We start from the raw sequence: 16765 nt of genomic DNA, 5'->3' as shown, positions 1-16765 counted from the left end.
GGCTTGTTGGAGAAGGTGAGGACTTAGCGGAGGATATGTAATGGTTGTAGTAGTGTTAGAGGAATTGGAAGAGAAGGAGAATAAGAAGCTATGCTGTAAATTGTACCTTATTAGCATACCATGTTTGTTGAACACACAAATTCATATCATTTGTGTTTTACTGTACAATACCTGTACAAAATCAAGTCAACCAAAATGTCCTTTTAGGTAGGTGAGACACTCTCCATGCCTCACCTCTAACTGAACAACAATTTTCCGTTGGCAAATAAAAATCATTCTTCATGGAATGTTTGGCCACTGGTGGGTTCCATATCCCTCAGTGGATGGACACATATACAGACATATATAGGCAGGATTAATGGGATTTAGTAGATTATGAATAAATGAAGAAATTATGAATTTAGGAATGAATTTTGGACAGAAATAGGGGAATTGGACTGGGAAAATAGGGATGGCCTGTGATTATATTTTATTGTAAATATTTATCAAATTCTCAAGGAAATAGGAATACTGTGATTTGTACTGATGACGATGGATAATTTATGATGAAATAGTTCAAGCATAACCAAATAATAAATAAATGAACCAAACAAAAGAATATCCATTATATGATATAAGAAGATTAAACTCAGGTGAGTCAAATGCTGACTAAATATAAAACTCAATAGATTGGAAGCATAATTTGAAGACATGTCATACAGTATAGGAAAAGTACAAATGTATCCAGATTCTTTTTATAAATAAAATGAGGTAACGAAGTTTATTTTAGAAAAAGACTGAGCAAAATGTAATATATAATTTCACACAGTTCTTTCTGCTCTGCCCAGATATTGATATAGAAGTATAAAACTTTCATTTCATGGGCTGGAGATGTAGCTCAGAAATTAAGAGAAACAGCTGTTCTTTAAGAAGACAAACATTTCCTTCTCAGTTTCCAAATAATAGGAGAGAGTGAAAGAGTGAGACAAAGGAAGTATTAATGAATTGCTGAGTGAGTTGAGACAAGGTTTCTCTGTTAATGATTATCTTTATATCATTCTTGCTAGACTTCTTGCTAAATCCTCTAAGTCAGGGACTACACTTTCTGATCGATCTCTTTGTCTCAAGCCCTGTTCTATAGAGATAAGCATTGACAAATGATGACCAAGAAGAAGTTCTTGTTTTGTGTCTGTTTCATTTGGCCAAAGGAGACTCAGGAACAAAAAGAATTAAGAATGTCTTTGTTGTATGAGTAATGACTCATAAACCTAAAGACAAGGACATACTCAATAGTGGCAGGTGTCTTTGTGTAAGAGATGTTAATGCCATGTATACTTAAGACAAGTGGTTAACGTCTAGAATATGTAAAGAAGTAGAAAAAACTATACACATACAAACACACACACACACACACACACACACACACACACACACACACACACACACACACTTCCTACCCCAAACTGCCAAACATCTGGCTGGTGAAAGTAGAAAGTAAATCAGTATAAAGTGCCCCACATCTTTAGGTACCCGAAAAGTGCAATTAAAACTGATCTGAGATTTTAATGCTTCCCCTGTCAGAATAGCTATTATCAAGAAAGAAAAGGATATGGCTAAAAAGGTGACTCAGAAGTTAAAAGGGATTGTTGCTCTACCTAATTTCAGTCCCAGGACACATGACAGTTGCCTGTACCTCCAGCTCCTGGAAGTCTGTACCATCTTGTGTTCTACACCTATACCTGTACTTTTGTTCACAAACTCACTTCCACATAGACATAATTTTAAAAAGAAAGTAAATAACAAATAGTGGTAGGGAGGTAAAGATGGGGGCAAAGTGTGATCTACATGATGATAGTGAGAGTAAAATTATGCTAAAAAAAGTGGAAACAAGTAGGGAGGCATCTCAAAAGAATACAATTAATAAAAACATGACGCAGCTGCTCCTTGGCACGTGCTTGAAGGATGCCATAGCTAACCACAGAGATATTTGCACATCATTGTTCATTTCTCAGATCATTTGTAATAGTGAGGAAATGGAGTCAGACTAGATGTCCATCAACATAAGAACGGATAGTAAAAATTAGACATGTATACAGTGGAACTTAATTTGCAGTAAAGAAAAAATAAAGATTTATGAATTTTTCAGAAAAACTGATGAAATGGATGATGCAGAAGACAATAGAAACTAGAAGGGGGGAATGCTGGAGACCAAAGAGTACCATGAGGAAAGAAGGGGCAGGGAAAGTAGGGATAGAGTATTCAGGGGCAGGCAAAAGGGATAGAGAAAAGAGGGGAGAGTAGGCAAGGGGTGAGAAATCAGCCAAAATGAAACATGCATAAGTAATTTACTTTCCTATTGTGTTGAAATACTCTGACAAAAACAACACAAGAAGGGAGGAGATTCTTTCAGCTCATGCTGCTAGGAACTGCCTATCAGTGAAGTAGCTGCACCCATCATGTCCATCAACAGGAAGTAGATACATAGGTTAGTTCTCAACTCACATATATCTCTGGGAACACCCCTAGCTAATGAGCAGTTCTTCCAATCTTAATTAACTTAATTAAGAAACTCTATCACAGGTATGCTTAAAGGCCCATCTCTCAGGTGACTCTGGATCTTAACAAGTTGACAATTGAGATTAATCACTTCATTTCTCTGGTGGCATATTGTTTTGGTTCAGAGACTCCAGGAAAAGCAAGTGTGTCCGGATTTCTCTGTCATTTGTTCCCCTTTCATCCTATAATAGAGCATCACATTTCCAGGCTAGATAGACAAGACTAACATGCCTGTGTGGCTTCTTCATCCCCAATACTTGAAATATTCACAGTCTGGGATTTAGAAAGAGATCTGGAGACACTCCCTGGAAGGTACTCCCTGCCAGTAGGTGGTGAATGATTGATGAATGCAAAATAAAATATTGATGTGCTGAATCACACATCAGGCCTGTTTTCCTCCAAAGGAGCTTGTGACTTGTGTTACTAAGACATCACAGCATGTGTTGTTTTCGTCTGCTTGGAACATTACAACTTCAGATTAGTTTTGACTTACAGATACCCTGGAACATTTAGGCTAATACTCCTATGGACCTTGGCAGGTGGCTGCTGGGAATTAGTAATAGGAAATTTTTAGCTTCCTTGGATCATGAAAACTTATGAGAGCTGACTCAAAAAATTCATTTTTTTCTGCATGCCCTCTGTTCCCTTCATCAATGAACACTTTCTCCGTCTTTACACAATTCTGTCAATGAAAGCTTTATGCATGCTTTTAGTGATACTCGACTTTTTTAAAATATTTGTTTTGAACAGTTTGCTTTTCTAAAATGGACTAAATTTCTAAACTTAAGAAGTGACTTTTACAGGGCGTGAGAGATGCACTTGTCTGTATGTATAAAGACAATTATTAAGAATACAGTTATGGGGGTTGGGGATTTGGCTCAGTGGTAGAGCACTTGCCTAGCAAGCACAAGGCCCTGGGTTCGATCCCCAGTTCCGAAAAAAAAAATAGAGAAAAAAAAGAATACAGTTATGAATTATGTATGGACAATGTATTGTGGGAAGTGCAACACCAGGACACATTTGTAACACAATTCCTACATCTAGGGCTTTGGGAATACTGAAGACAAAAAAATAAAAAGAGTGTAAGAGCCAGGAAAGAAGGAAATCTTATATTAGATTCTCCTAGAAAGACAAGGAAGCTACATTTGTGATGTTCTCAACAGTATGGCTGACAAACATGGTTTAAACAAATACAATACTAATAGACATGCTAATGTGAAAGGGGTAGTCTCACAGGGTCCCATCTCTAGACAAAGACTGCTGAAAGTGGGAAAAGTAGTTTTTCCTAAGAATAAGCCTCGTAATTGAGTATACAACACCTAATGGTCAGCACTGAATTCACATATATACAAGCAACAATGATCACAGTCAAAAAGTTGTATTTAAATATTTATATATACGTACAACACAGAGGTGTATAAAAAAATAATGCTACATTGTGGTTATAGGCACCCTGCTTTGTCATATACAAACAATCCACTCTCTTTAGTCACTTCTTTTAAAGAAGCCATACAAGTTTTCTTTAAAACATACACTTTAAAAAATTTATCATGACCAGTTGTGATTTTCATTAAGATGAGATCATAAATTTTAGAGGGCTTAACGCAGAAAAAATGGGAGGAACAGGAGGAAGGAAAGGAAAGGCAGAAATGATGTAATGATATTTTGTTGAAAACTAAAGCAAATGTTAAAAGCTACAAGGAGAAGTAAACTTCTCCTTGTAGAACTAAATGGAGAGAAACTTGAAGCAATCCCACTAAAATCAGGGACTAGACAAGGCTGCCCACTCTCTCCCTACTTATTCAATATAGTTCTTGAAGTTCTAGCCAGAGCAATCAGACAACAAAATGAGGTCAAGGGGATACAGATCGGAAAAGAAGAAGTCAAAATATCACTATTTGCAGATGATATGATAGTATATTTAAGTGATCCCAAAAGTTCCACCAGAGAAGTACTAAAGCTGATAAACAACTTCAGCAAAGTGGCTGGGTATAAAATTAACTCAAATAAATCAGTAGCCTTCCTATACACAAAAGAGAAACAAGCCGAGAAAGAACTTAGGGAAACGACACCCTTCATAATAGACCCAAATAATATAAAGTACCTAGGTGTGACTTTAACCAAGCAAGTAAAAGATCTGTACAATAAGAACTTCAAGCCTTTGAAGAAAGAAATTGAAGAAGACCTCAGAAGATGGAAAGATCTCCCATGCTCATGGATTGGCAGGATTAATATAGTAAAAATGGCCATTTTACCAAAAGCAATCTACAGATTCAATGCAATCCCCATCAAAATACCAATCCAATTCTTCAAAGAGTTAGACAGAACAATTTGCAAACTCATCTGGAATAACAAAAAACCCAGGATAGCTAAAACTATCCTCAACAATAAAAGGACTTCAGGGGGAATCACTATCCCTGAACTCAAGCAGTATTACAGAGCAATAGTGATAAAAACTGCATGGTATTGGTACAGAGACAGACAGATAGACCAATGGAACAGAATTGAAGACCCAGAAATGAACCCACACACCTATGGTCACTTGATTTTTGACAAAGGACCCAAAATCATCCAATGGAAAAAAGATAGCATTTTCAGCAAATGGTGCTGGTTCAACTGGAGGTCAATATGTAGAAAAATGCAGATCAATCCATGCTTATCACCCTGTACAAAGCTTAAGTCCAAGTGGATCAAGGACCTCCACATCAAACCAGATACACTCAAACTAATAGAAGAAAAACTAGGGAAGCATCTGGAACACATGGGCACTGGAAAAAATTTCCTGAACAAAACACCAATGGATTATACTCTAAGATCAAGAATCAACAAATGGGATCTCATAAAACTGCAAAGCTTCTGTAAGGCAAAGGACACTGTGGCTAGGACAAAATGGCAACCAACAGATTGGGAAAAGATCTTTACCAATCCTACAACAGATAGAAGCCTTATATCCAAAATATACAAAGAACTCAAGAAGTTAGACCGCAGGGACACAAATAACCCTATTAAAAATGGGGTTCAGAGCTAAACAAACAATTCACAGCTGAGGAATGCCGAATGGCTGAGAAACACCTAAAGAAATGTTCAACATCTTTAGTCATAAGGGAAATGCAAATCAAAACAACCCTGAGATTTCACCTCACACCAGTGAGAATGGCTAAGATCAAAAACTCAGGTGACAGCAGCTGCTGGCGAGGATGCGGAGACAGAGGAACACTACTCCATTGTTGGTGGGATTGCAGACTGGTACAACCATTCTGGAAAGCAGGCTGGAGGTTCCTCAGAAAATTGGACATTGAACTGCCTGAGGATCCAGCTATACCTCTCTTGGGCATATACCCAAAAGATGCCCCAGCATATAAAAAAGACACGTGCTCCACTATGTTCATCGCAGCCTTATTCATAATAGCCAGAAGCTGGAAAGAACCCAGATGCCCTTCAACAGAAGAATGGATAAAGAAAATGTGGTACATCTACACAATGGAATATTACTCAGCTATCAAAAACAACGACTTTATGTAATTCGTAGGCAAATGGTTGGAACTGGAAAATATCATCCTGAGTGAGCTAACCCAATCACAGAAAGACATACATGGTATGTACTCATTGATAAGTGGCTATTAGCCCAAATGCTTGAATTACCCTAGATGCCTAGAACAAATGAAACTCAAGACAGATGATCAAAATGTGAATGCTTCACTCCTTCTTTAAAAGGGGAACAAGAATACTCTTGGCAGGGAAGAGAGAGGCAAAGATTAAAACAGAGACTGAAGGAACACCCATTCAGAGCCTGCCCCACATGTGGCCCATACATATACAGCCACCCAATTAGACAAGATGGATGAAGCAAAGAAGTGCAGACCGACAGGAGCCGGATGTAGATCGCTCCTGAGAGACACAGCCAGAATACAGCAAATACAGACGCGAATGCCAGCAGCAAACCACTGAACTGAGAATAGAACCCACATTGAAGGAATCAGAGAAACAACTGGAAGAGCTTGAAGGGGCTCGAGACCCCATTGCACAACAATGCCAAGCAACCAGAGCTTCCAGGGACTAAGCCACTACCTAAAGACTATACATGGACTGACCCTGGACTCTGACCTCATAGGTAGCAGTGAATATCCTAGTAAGAGCACCAGTGGAAAGGGAAGCCCTGGGTCCTGCTAAGACTGAACCCCCAGTGAACTAGACTATGGGGGGAGGGTGGCAATGGGGGGAGGGCTGGGAGGGGAACACCCATAAGGAAGGGGAGGGGGGAGGGGGATGTTTGCCCGGAAACCGGGAAAGGGAATAACACTCGAAATGTATATAAGAAATACTCAAGTTAATAAAAAAAAAAAAGCTACAAGGAGAGAAAAAGTATTGAGATTATTCTAAAGTTTGTGAATATGTGTGTATAAGTCAGGATATGTGTATGTGAATGTATGTGGATGATGACAGAAGGATGTGGGCTAACAGATGCGGGAGTTCAGAATAAGATACTGTAGAAGAGCTCCAATGCTCTGAGTCATTTCTGAAACCACATAATTACTTTCTTGTCAACAATTTCTGAAGTAGCAATTTCCTTGCCTTTTTAGAAGACCAAGTATGGGCTTTACACTTTTAAGACACTCAAACATGTTCTCCTTCCATTTTTTCCAATAGCAGATTTTGGTAACATTCAATATTCATCGTTTTCACTAAATATATATCCAGCTGAGCAAGCAGTGAACTTAGATTATGTTTTATATCCTGTAATATTTTTATTTTCTTTTGTTGGTAGGCAAATCTTTTTTATTAGTTATTCTCTGCTCCTGTGATAAAATATCACAATGAAAAGCAAGTCAAAGAAAAAAGTTTCTGTTTGGCTCATGATTCCTGACAGTTGGATTCGATCAGGGTGTGGAAGACATGTCAGCAATGGGATGTAGGGAAGGAGGGAGGAAAGGAAGTAGGGAGGAAAGAGGAAGGGAAGAAGGGAGGCAGGGAGAGAGAGATAGAAGAAAAAACACAGAAAGTGAATTGAGGCTCTCAAATCTCACTCCAGTGTTATATTTTCACAAACTGGCAAGGCTGTGTGATTAACTGAGGACCAAGTAGTCAGAGAAAAGAGCCTGTGTGGGACATTTCTCATTCAAACCAGTTATTTTAATTTGGTTATCACTATTAAGTCTTTTTGTGGACTTCACTCATTTTCACTGTGTGAGTGTTTCTTTCCAGGCACCCTTTCTATGAAAGCCCACGTAAATCAGTATTTAAGGTTAGACCAATAGGCTCACCAAAATATTTATTTTTTCTTTTGATCACTTGTCCATAGGCTGCATCCAGAATCTAAAGGATGATCCTGGGCTGGCCTGTTTCTCACCAAAAGAATAACATGAAGGAGATAAGGCAGAACCCGTCTGGACCTGTTAGTTGTATTGATGGGGATCTAGGAATTTGGGTTCCTCTTAAATTGTTCCAGAAAAACTTATGTTATTCCGGGACCAGAAAGGGATTGATATGGGTAAACATACTAGGGGCATTATAGGAGCTCAACTGCAGTTCCAAGGTCATTCAAGTCTGTTTCTTTTAGAGGCTTTTCTGGGTTGGCTCTTGTGATAGGGACTGGCTGAATTCCACAGCAGCCTTGGTGTGAGTTTATCATATCTTTGCTTTGGCACCAGCAATTTACCTGATAAGGTACTTCCCTTTGGCTTTACACTTCTTCATCAATTCTTTGTACAGTGTCAGCCAGGTCTTTCAATAACCCTTTCAAGCAGGTGTGTCAGTATTTTTGGAGTCCCCTCAATCCTTTATTTTGGCTCACAATGAGTACCATGTATCTCCTGTTTCTGTCTACCCTGTACTAGGATTACAAGTTTGTGGCACTGTGCCTGGCATTTACCTGGACCATGGGGTAGGGATCAAAATCAGGTCCTCATGTTTTCAAGACAAGTCATCAGGGTGATAACTGTATCCCAAGTCTTTGCTAGATGCCTCGCCCTACTGGAGAAAATATTTCTTCTCTGCCCTCAGAAGCAGTTTTCAAATTCTGATTAAAATACATCCCATGCTCCTCTCAATCTGTTAGTGGCTCAGTCAGCATTCCTGTTATTCCATTAACTTCTGCAGTTGCATTTAAACTTTTTGTTTTGCTTTTTCCCGAGCTACCATTTTTTTGATAGTTCCTAGAGTAGTCAAGTTTCCTCTTAACATGTGTCTAAAGTTCTGTTTGTTTTCAGGTAGAATCTTGATATAATCCACTTTGTTTCAAACTTGCCATTCTCCTGGGTGCTGAGATTACATGTATATGTTATGTTGCTTGTCCTTGGTTAAATTTTGTCTTTTGGGACAGACTTCTGTATTGGGGACCACCTGTTTTACTCTTCCTTAGCTTCTTAGGAACATATGTTAAATCAGAAAAATGTGTTACACTTATTCCAAACAAATGTACCTACTCCTAGTTTGGGTGGGGTTTGATGTAATACTATTCTTTTCACTCCCACTTTTCATTGATTTTGTTGTGAACCTCTTTTCTTTTTAAAGATTATTTATTTAAATAATTGATTTATATGTGTGTGTCTCACTGTGTGTGTTTGTGTGTGTGTGTGTGTGTGTGTGTGTGTTTGTGTGTGTGTGTGCCTGTGTACTCAGGGGCCAGAATAGGGTATTAGTGTGTGAATATATTACTCTTTCTTTTTAGTAGGGTCTCTTCCTGATCCTGGGCCTCATGTACTCCCTCGTAGTCTAGAAGCCATTAAGCTTCCACGTTTCCCTTATTGCCACTTCCTCAGATCTGGCATTACAGCTGTAGACAGGATACCTTGCTTGTTTTTCAGGTGCTGAGATCTTAACTCTTGTCCTCATTATTTTACAACAAGTGTTCTTAACTATTAGTACCTTATTCCAGGCCCTTGAACTTATTTTCAAAGGACTTTTTAAAATTTTGTTGCAGCATAATTTTGTAAAAATGTAATGATTATAAACATATAGACCAAGATATAAGCCACATAAAAACCTTGAACCATAAAGGCAACATAGTTCAGCAGTAAAAGGTGACCCACAGAATATGTGAGTAAGCCTGTGGAGGAAAGCATAGTACTATTTATCTACCAGGTTTCTGGAGTGTACTGGAAGACTATGGTTGAGGTTAATAAGCATATTTGCATTTTCCTGATGCCCTAGCTTGAATGGTTCAGCATTTCTGTTTTGTTTAAGCAGGATTCCTTAGTCTAAATGCTACATTCAAACAAGCACCTTGAAGAGATGCATACCAGTTTCAAGAGTCAACTCTGTAGTTTAACATGCTGTACTGAATGTAACCAAGAATTTATTGCTCATTCCCAGTTGCCATGTGTTTGGGGGCCTGGGAACAATTCAATTAGAAAAATATTTGCTTTGCAAGTCTGAATACTTGAATTTGATCCCAAGAACATATATAAAGTTGATTTTTTTGCATGTGCCTGTAATCCTAATCATTAGGAGGCAGAAGCAGGTAGATCCCATAGCTGAAAAGGCAGTTTGCCTAACCTAAATGGTGATCTCCAGGTCAGGGATGCAAACTGTGTCAGAAAATTAGATGGATGCTTGGTGTGAGTGGCCCAGGACTTTGAGTTCTTCACTTAGAAGGCAAAAGAAGACTGATTTCTGTGAGTTCAAGACCATCTTGGACCCAGCCTCAAACAAAAACAAAAGAACTCCTGTCACAAAAATAAAATAAAACATCAACCACAACGAATAAAAAAAGCACACATGCACACACGCACGCACACACACACACACACACACACACACACACACACAAAACTAGATGCATGGCACATGAGGGAGAGTTATTGTCCTGACTCCAAACATTCACTTGCATAAACATGAGTTCACACACATACATAATATATACATGCAGTGAAACTTGCATGTGTTTGTTGTATATGTTCTAGTGTTCAAGTATTTACTTGAGGATTATTTCTTCTTTGATGAATATACCACGCTTGCTTTTTTCCTGTCTGCATGATGAAAAAGCCAGTTTTTAAGAAGGTGCAGACATGCTGATGAAATTTGTTTAGGTAGACTTTAATAGAGTGGTAGAATGAAGACACCATTAATTTGTGTTAGACACTTGCATTGCTCAGTTCGACAGGTTAGACGTTGTTTTTCTCAAACAAATGAAACTTTGAAGTTAAATGTTACGGCAGCAGAGCATGGCACAACCTCACTAATTCAGGACTGGTTGTTTATAGAGACAAAGGCGAAATATTACTCAATCTTTGAACAGTTTCTTTTCTTCAATATAACACTAACTCAAGCAGGGTCCCTGACAGAGCATTTGGCCAAAAAATAATACTAGTGTTATAATCAGGACCATTTTGCATTGTTTTATTAACAGAGTTAGAGCATGCAATTTGTGGGGCTGAGGGTGAAGGGCAGACTAATCACAAGGGAAGGAGTTAGTTCTCTGAGGGACTCTCTGATTTTGAGGTATACCCAACTCATTACTTATACCTCCAGTGAATTTGTACAGTTTAACCACACAAAATCTCTTTCTGGAACCGCAAAATATATAAAATTTTATCTGATTTTCTAGGAAGACTAAGAGTTTGTAGTAGATCTAGAAAATAGTTGTGGCCAAAGTTAACATTTAGGTTCACTTCATACTTGAAAAATAGACTAGCTCATCACAAGCTACAGGCTCACAAGTACCTTACATGCTCAGTCATTATTGCTCCTGTCAGGATGCACTTCTTTGCATCTACAATATTGTTTGGGTTTGCTGGCTCTGTATGGGATGGATTGTCAAATGGGGCAGTCTCTGGATTGCCTTTTATTCAGTATCTGCTCCACAGTTTGTCTCCATATATCCTCCTGTGAGTATTTTTTTCTTCTTCTAAGAAGAACTGAAGTATACAAGACAGACACGATTTAGTCTTTCTTCTTCTTCTTCTTCTTCTTCTTCTTCTTCTTCTTCTTCTTCTTCTTCTTCTTCTTCTTCTTCTTCTTCTTCTTCTTCTTCTTCAGTTTTATGGAGTCTGTGAATTATATCAGATTTCCTGAGCTTTTTGGCTAATATCCACTTATGAGTGAGGTATACCATGGACATTCTTTAGTGACTGGATTACCACACTCAGGATATTTTCTAGTTCCATCCATTTGCCTAAGAATTTAATGAAGTCATTGTTTTTAATAGCTTGGTAGTACCATTGTGTAAATGTACCATATTTTCTGAATCCATTACCCTGTTGAAGGACATCAGGGTTCTTTCCAGCACTGGGTATTATAAATAAGGCTGCTATGAACATTGTGAAGTATGTGTCCTTTTTATATGTTGGAGCATTTTTTTTGCGCCTATGCCCAGAGTGGTATAGCTGGGTCCTCAGGTCCTACTATGTCCAATTTTTTAATAATAATAAACCACCAAACTAATTTCCACAATGATTGTACCAGCTTGCTACCCCAACAACAATGGAAGAGTGTCCTTCTTTCTCTACATCCTTGCCAGCATCTGCTGTCACCTGGGTTTTTGATCTTACCCATTCTGACTGGTGTGATGTGAAATCTCAGGGATGTTTAGATTTGCATTTTACTGAGGACTAACGATGTCAAACATTTCTTTAAGTATTTATTGGCCAATTGATATTCCACAGTTCAGAATTCTACTTTTAGCTCTGTACTCCATTTTTTAAATAGAGCTTTTTGTTCTTTGGAATCTACTTCTTGAGTTCTTTGTTTATATTGGATATTACCATCTTTCAGAATTGGGATTGGTAAAGTTTATTTTTCCAATTGGTTGGTTGGTGTTTTGTTCTAATGACAGTATCCTTTGCTTTACAGAAACTATGTAAATTTATGAGGTTCCATTTCTCAATTCTTAGTCTTAGAGTATAAGCCTCTGGTGTTCTGTTCAGAACTTTTTCCTGTCTGCCCATGTGCTCCAGGCATGTTCCCACTTTTTTTCTATTAGTTTATGTGTATCTGGTTTTATGTGGTAGTTCTTGAGGAACTGAACTTCATACAAGGTGATAAGAATGGATCAGTTTACATTCCTCTACTTGATGATCTCCAGTTGAACCATTTGTTGAAAATGGTGTCTTTTTTGCCACTGGTTGGTTTTAGGTACTTTGTCAAACATGAAATTACCATAGGTGTTTGAGTTCATATCAGGGTCTTCAGTTCTATTCCACTGATCTATCTGCCTGTATCAGTACCAAAACCATACAGTTTTTATCACCATTGCTATGTAATAACGCTGGAGTTTAGGGTTTGTAATTCCTCCAGGAGTTCTTTTATTGTTGAGAATAGTTTTCAGTATACTGGGTTTTTTATTCCAGATTAATTTTCAAATTGCTCTTCCTAACTCTATGAAAAGCTGAGTTGGAATTTTGATAGTGATTGCATGAATCCATAGATTCCCATCAGCAAATGGCCATTTTTACAATATTAATCCTGCCAATCCATAAGCAAGGGAGATTTGAGATCTTCTGATAGGTTCAACTTTTCTTCAGAGTCTGGAAGTTCTTGTCATACAGATCTTTCACTTGCTTGGTTAGAGTCACCCAAGGTATTTTATATTATTTGTGATTATCCTGAAGGGTGTCATTTCTCTAATTTCTTTCTCAACCTGTTTATCCTTTGAGTAGTGGAAAGCTACTGATTTGTTTGAGTTAATTTTATAACCAGCCATTTTTTTTAATTGTTTATGAGGTTTACAAGTTCTCTTTTGGAATTTTTTGGTCACTTAAGTATAATATCATATTGAAATAGTGATATTTTCACTTCTTTTCCAAATTTTATACTTTGTTGTAGGAAGTCGTATTGGATTTGGGCCTGGCTGCTTTGTGACTGTATGGCTCAAAGTGGCTATGTGACTCTTGGCTGCATGGCCACAGATGTTCAACCTAGAAATGGCTACCATGAAGCCTTGAGATTGATGGACAAAAGCCGCTCCCATGAATTTAAGCCAGAGAAAGATAACTTTCACAGGATGTTTCAGTCTGAGCAGACACCAGACACTCCGGTGTCACCATCGCATGACCTCTTCACCTTCTGCTATCGCTGCTGGAATGCCCTCCTCCCTCCATCCTTGTGTTTTACAAGGACACTCCCCCTCCCTGAAACCCTTAAAAACTGTAATGTTCTCCCCAATAAATGAGACTTTAACAACAGAACATTTGCTTACTCTCCTTCTTCTCTTCACCCCCATGATACACAGGTGGAAGGCCTCTCCGGGACCCTGAATAACTTTCTTCTCATTTTGTTGCCAAATTGCTCTGGCTAGAACTTCAAGTCCTATATTATATAGGTAGGGAGAGAGTGGGTAGCCTTTCCTTTTCCCTGATTTTAGTGGGATTGCTTCAAGTTTCTCTCCATTTAGTTTGATGTTGGCTACTAATTTTCTGTATACTGTTTTTACAATGTTTAGGTATGACCCTTCAATTCCTGATTTTCCAAGATTTTTACCATGAAAGGGTGTTGAGTTTTGACAAATGCTTTCTCAGCATCTATGAGATAATCTTGTTTTCTTTTTCTTTCAGTTTGTTTATATTGTGGATTATGTTGATGAATTTCTGTATATTGAACCATCCCTGCATGCCTGAGATGAAGCCTACTTGATGATGATGGATTATCGTTTTGATGTGTTTAGGATTTTGTTTGCTAGAAGTTTATTGAGTGTTTTGGTAATGATATTCATAAGTGAAATTTGACTAAGGCATTCTTTCTTTTTGGGGTCCTTGTGTGGTTTAGGTATAAGTGTGATTGGGTGGCTTAATAGAATGAACTGCATAATCTTCCTTTTTTTTTATTTTGTGGAATACTTTGAAGGTCTGGTAGAACTCTGAACTAATATCATCTGGTCCTGGGTTTTTGTTTTTGTTTTGTTTTGTTTTGGTAGAGGTTTTTAATGGCTGCTTCTATTTCCTTAGTGTTTATAGGATTCTACAGATAGTTTATCTAATCTTGGTTTAACTTTTGGTACTTGTTTTCTCTCTAAGAAATCATTATTAGTTCTAGATTTTCCAGTTTTCTTGAATTATTTTTTTAGTGCAAATATATATTTTTTAACTTTTCTTAGTTTCTTTTGTTATGTCTCCCTATCTTTCCTGATTTTGTTAGATTGAATACTGTGTCTTAAGTTAATTTCTAAAGAGTTTATCTATTTTCTTAATTTTTCTCCAAGAAACACTTCGGATTTTTTTTTTTTTGATTCTTTGAAATTTTCACTGTGTATCTTATTGGTTGATTTCATCCCAGAGTATGACTATTTCATACCATCCACTTTTCTTAGGTGTTTTAAATACCTTCTGTTCTAGAGCTTTCAGGCATGCTGTTATGTTGCTAGTATAGGATCTTTCCAATTTCTTTTTGGAAGAACTTAATGTTATAAATTCTTCCCTTAACATTGCTTTCATTCTGTACCTTAAGTTTGAATATGGTGTGCCCTCATTTTAATTGAATTTTAGTGTTCTTTCTTTCTTTCTATCTTCCTTCCTTCCTTCCTTTGTTCCTTCCTTTCTTCCTTCCTTCCTTCCATTTGTTCTTTCTTACTTCCTTGACATTATTTTTGATTAGATAGTTACTCAATTTTCATCAGTATGTAGAATTTCTTTTGTTTTTATTTTTCTTGATGTCCAGCCATAGTTTTTTGTGATCTGAAAGAATATAAGGATTATTTCAATGTTCTTGTATCTTTTGAGGTGTGTTTTATGTCACATTATAAGGTAAAATTTGGACATGGTTCCATTAGATGCTGAAAAGAAGGTATACTCTCCTGTTTTAGGGTGAAATGTTTTATAGATATCTGTAAAACCATTTGTTTCATAACTTTTTTTTTTTAGTTTCGCTGTGTTGCAGTTCATTTTATGTTTCAATGACTTGTCAATTGGTGAGAATTGCATGTTAAAGTTTCCCACTAATAATGTGTAAGGCTCAATGTGTGTTTTGAGTTTTAGTACGATTTTGTTTATGAGTATGGTTGTCCTCATATATTCAAACTCTCTGTCTAGAAAATTTTATTTCTTCTTGATTTTCCAGTTGTTTATTTTTTTTTGAGCATTTAGTGCATAGATATTAATTGAGACTTCATCTGTATGAATATTTCCTTTGATAAATATGAAGTGTCCTTCCCCAAGTCTTTTGATAACTTTTGGTTGAAAGTCTATTTTCATGGATATTAGAATTGCTACTCTAGCTTATTTCTTGGGGCCATTTTCTTGAAAAACTTTTTCCTACACTGTGTTAGAATCTGTCTTTGTCACTGAGATTGTTTCTTATATGCTGGATCCTATTTATGTATCCATTCTGTCAGCCTGTGGAATTGTAGAATTGAGTTTGTTGATGTTTCAAGATATTAAAAGGCAATGAGAATTATTTTCTATTATTTTTGTGATTGGAGGTGGTATTAATTGTGTGTAATTCTCTTTTGGTTTTCTTGTGAGATGATTAGTGTCTTGTTTTCTCTTGCGTATAGTTATACTCATTGTGTTGTAATTTTGCTTCTAATATCATCTGTATGACTTGAATTGCAAAGAGATATTGTTTAAATTTCAATTTATAATGGAATATCTACTTTTTCTCCATCTACGGTGATTGAGACTATTGCTAGATATAACAACCTGGGCTGGTATTTCTGTTCTTAGTTTCAGCATGACATCTGTCCATGATCTACTTTCTTTTACTGTCCCAGGTGAGAAGCCTGGTGTTATTCTAATTTGTCTGTCTTTTTATGTTTCTTAGACTTTTTCCCTTGTAGCTTTAAATATTCTGTGTATTTAGTGCTTTGATTATTAAGCGATGGAAAGACATTCTTTTCTGGTCCAAACTATTGGTGCTCTGTATGCTTCTTGTACATTTATGGCCATTTCTTTCCTTAGGTTAGGGAAATTTTCTTCTTTAATTTTGTTGAAGATGTTTTCCGGCACTTTGAACTGAGAATCTCCATCCTCTTCTATTTCTATTATTTTTAGGTTGGTCTTTTACTTTGCCCTGAATTTCTTGGAAATTTGGGGTTAAGAACTATTTGTACTTTGTATTTTATTTGACCTATGTGTTCGTGACTTTTATAGGATCTTCTATGTCTTTTTTCTCTTATCTTGTGTGGATAAAGGTTGTAGCTGTAGCTCCTGATCACTTTCCTAGGTTTTCCATACCCATACTTCCATCCATTTGTCATTTCTCTGTTGTTTCAAAGTCCACTTTTAGGTCTTGGACTGTTTCATTCAATTTCTTCACCTGCTTGATTATGTTTTCATACTTGAAAGAGAAAACCTTCTCTAAC

General features: G+C 37.1%; 1 non-coding gene across 1 annotated transcript; it reads left to right on the top strand.

The window, feature by feature from the left end:
* Positions 1-3400: 3400 nt before the first annotated feature.
* Trnaa-agc71 (transfer RNA alanine (anticodon AGC) 71) lies at positions 3401-3474 on the top strand. Its single transcript has one exon. It is a non-coding gene; the product is annotated as a tRNA-Ala (tRNA).
* Positions 3475-16765: the final 13291 nt, after the last annotated feature.

Source organism: Rattus norvegicus, chromosome 5, assembly GCF_036323735.1.
Source record: "Rattus norvegicus strain BN/NHsdMcwi chromosome 5, GRCr8, whole genome shotgun sequence".
Taxonomy (NCBI): Eukaryota; Metazoa; Chordata; class Mammalia; order Rodentia; family Muridae; genus Rattus; species Rattus norvegicus.
The sequence above is the reverse complement of the archived record's forward strand: the minus strand, read 5'-3'. Positions and strand labels throughout refer to the sequence as shown.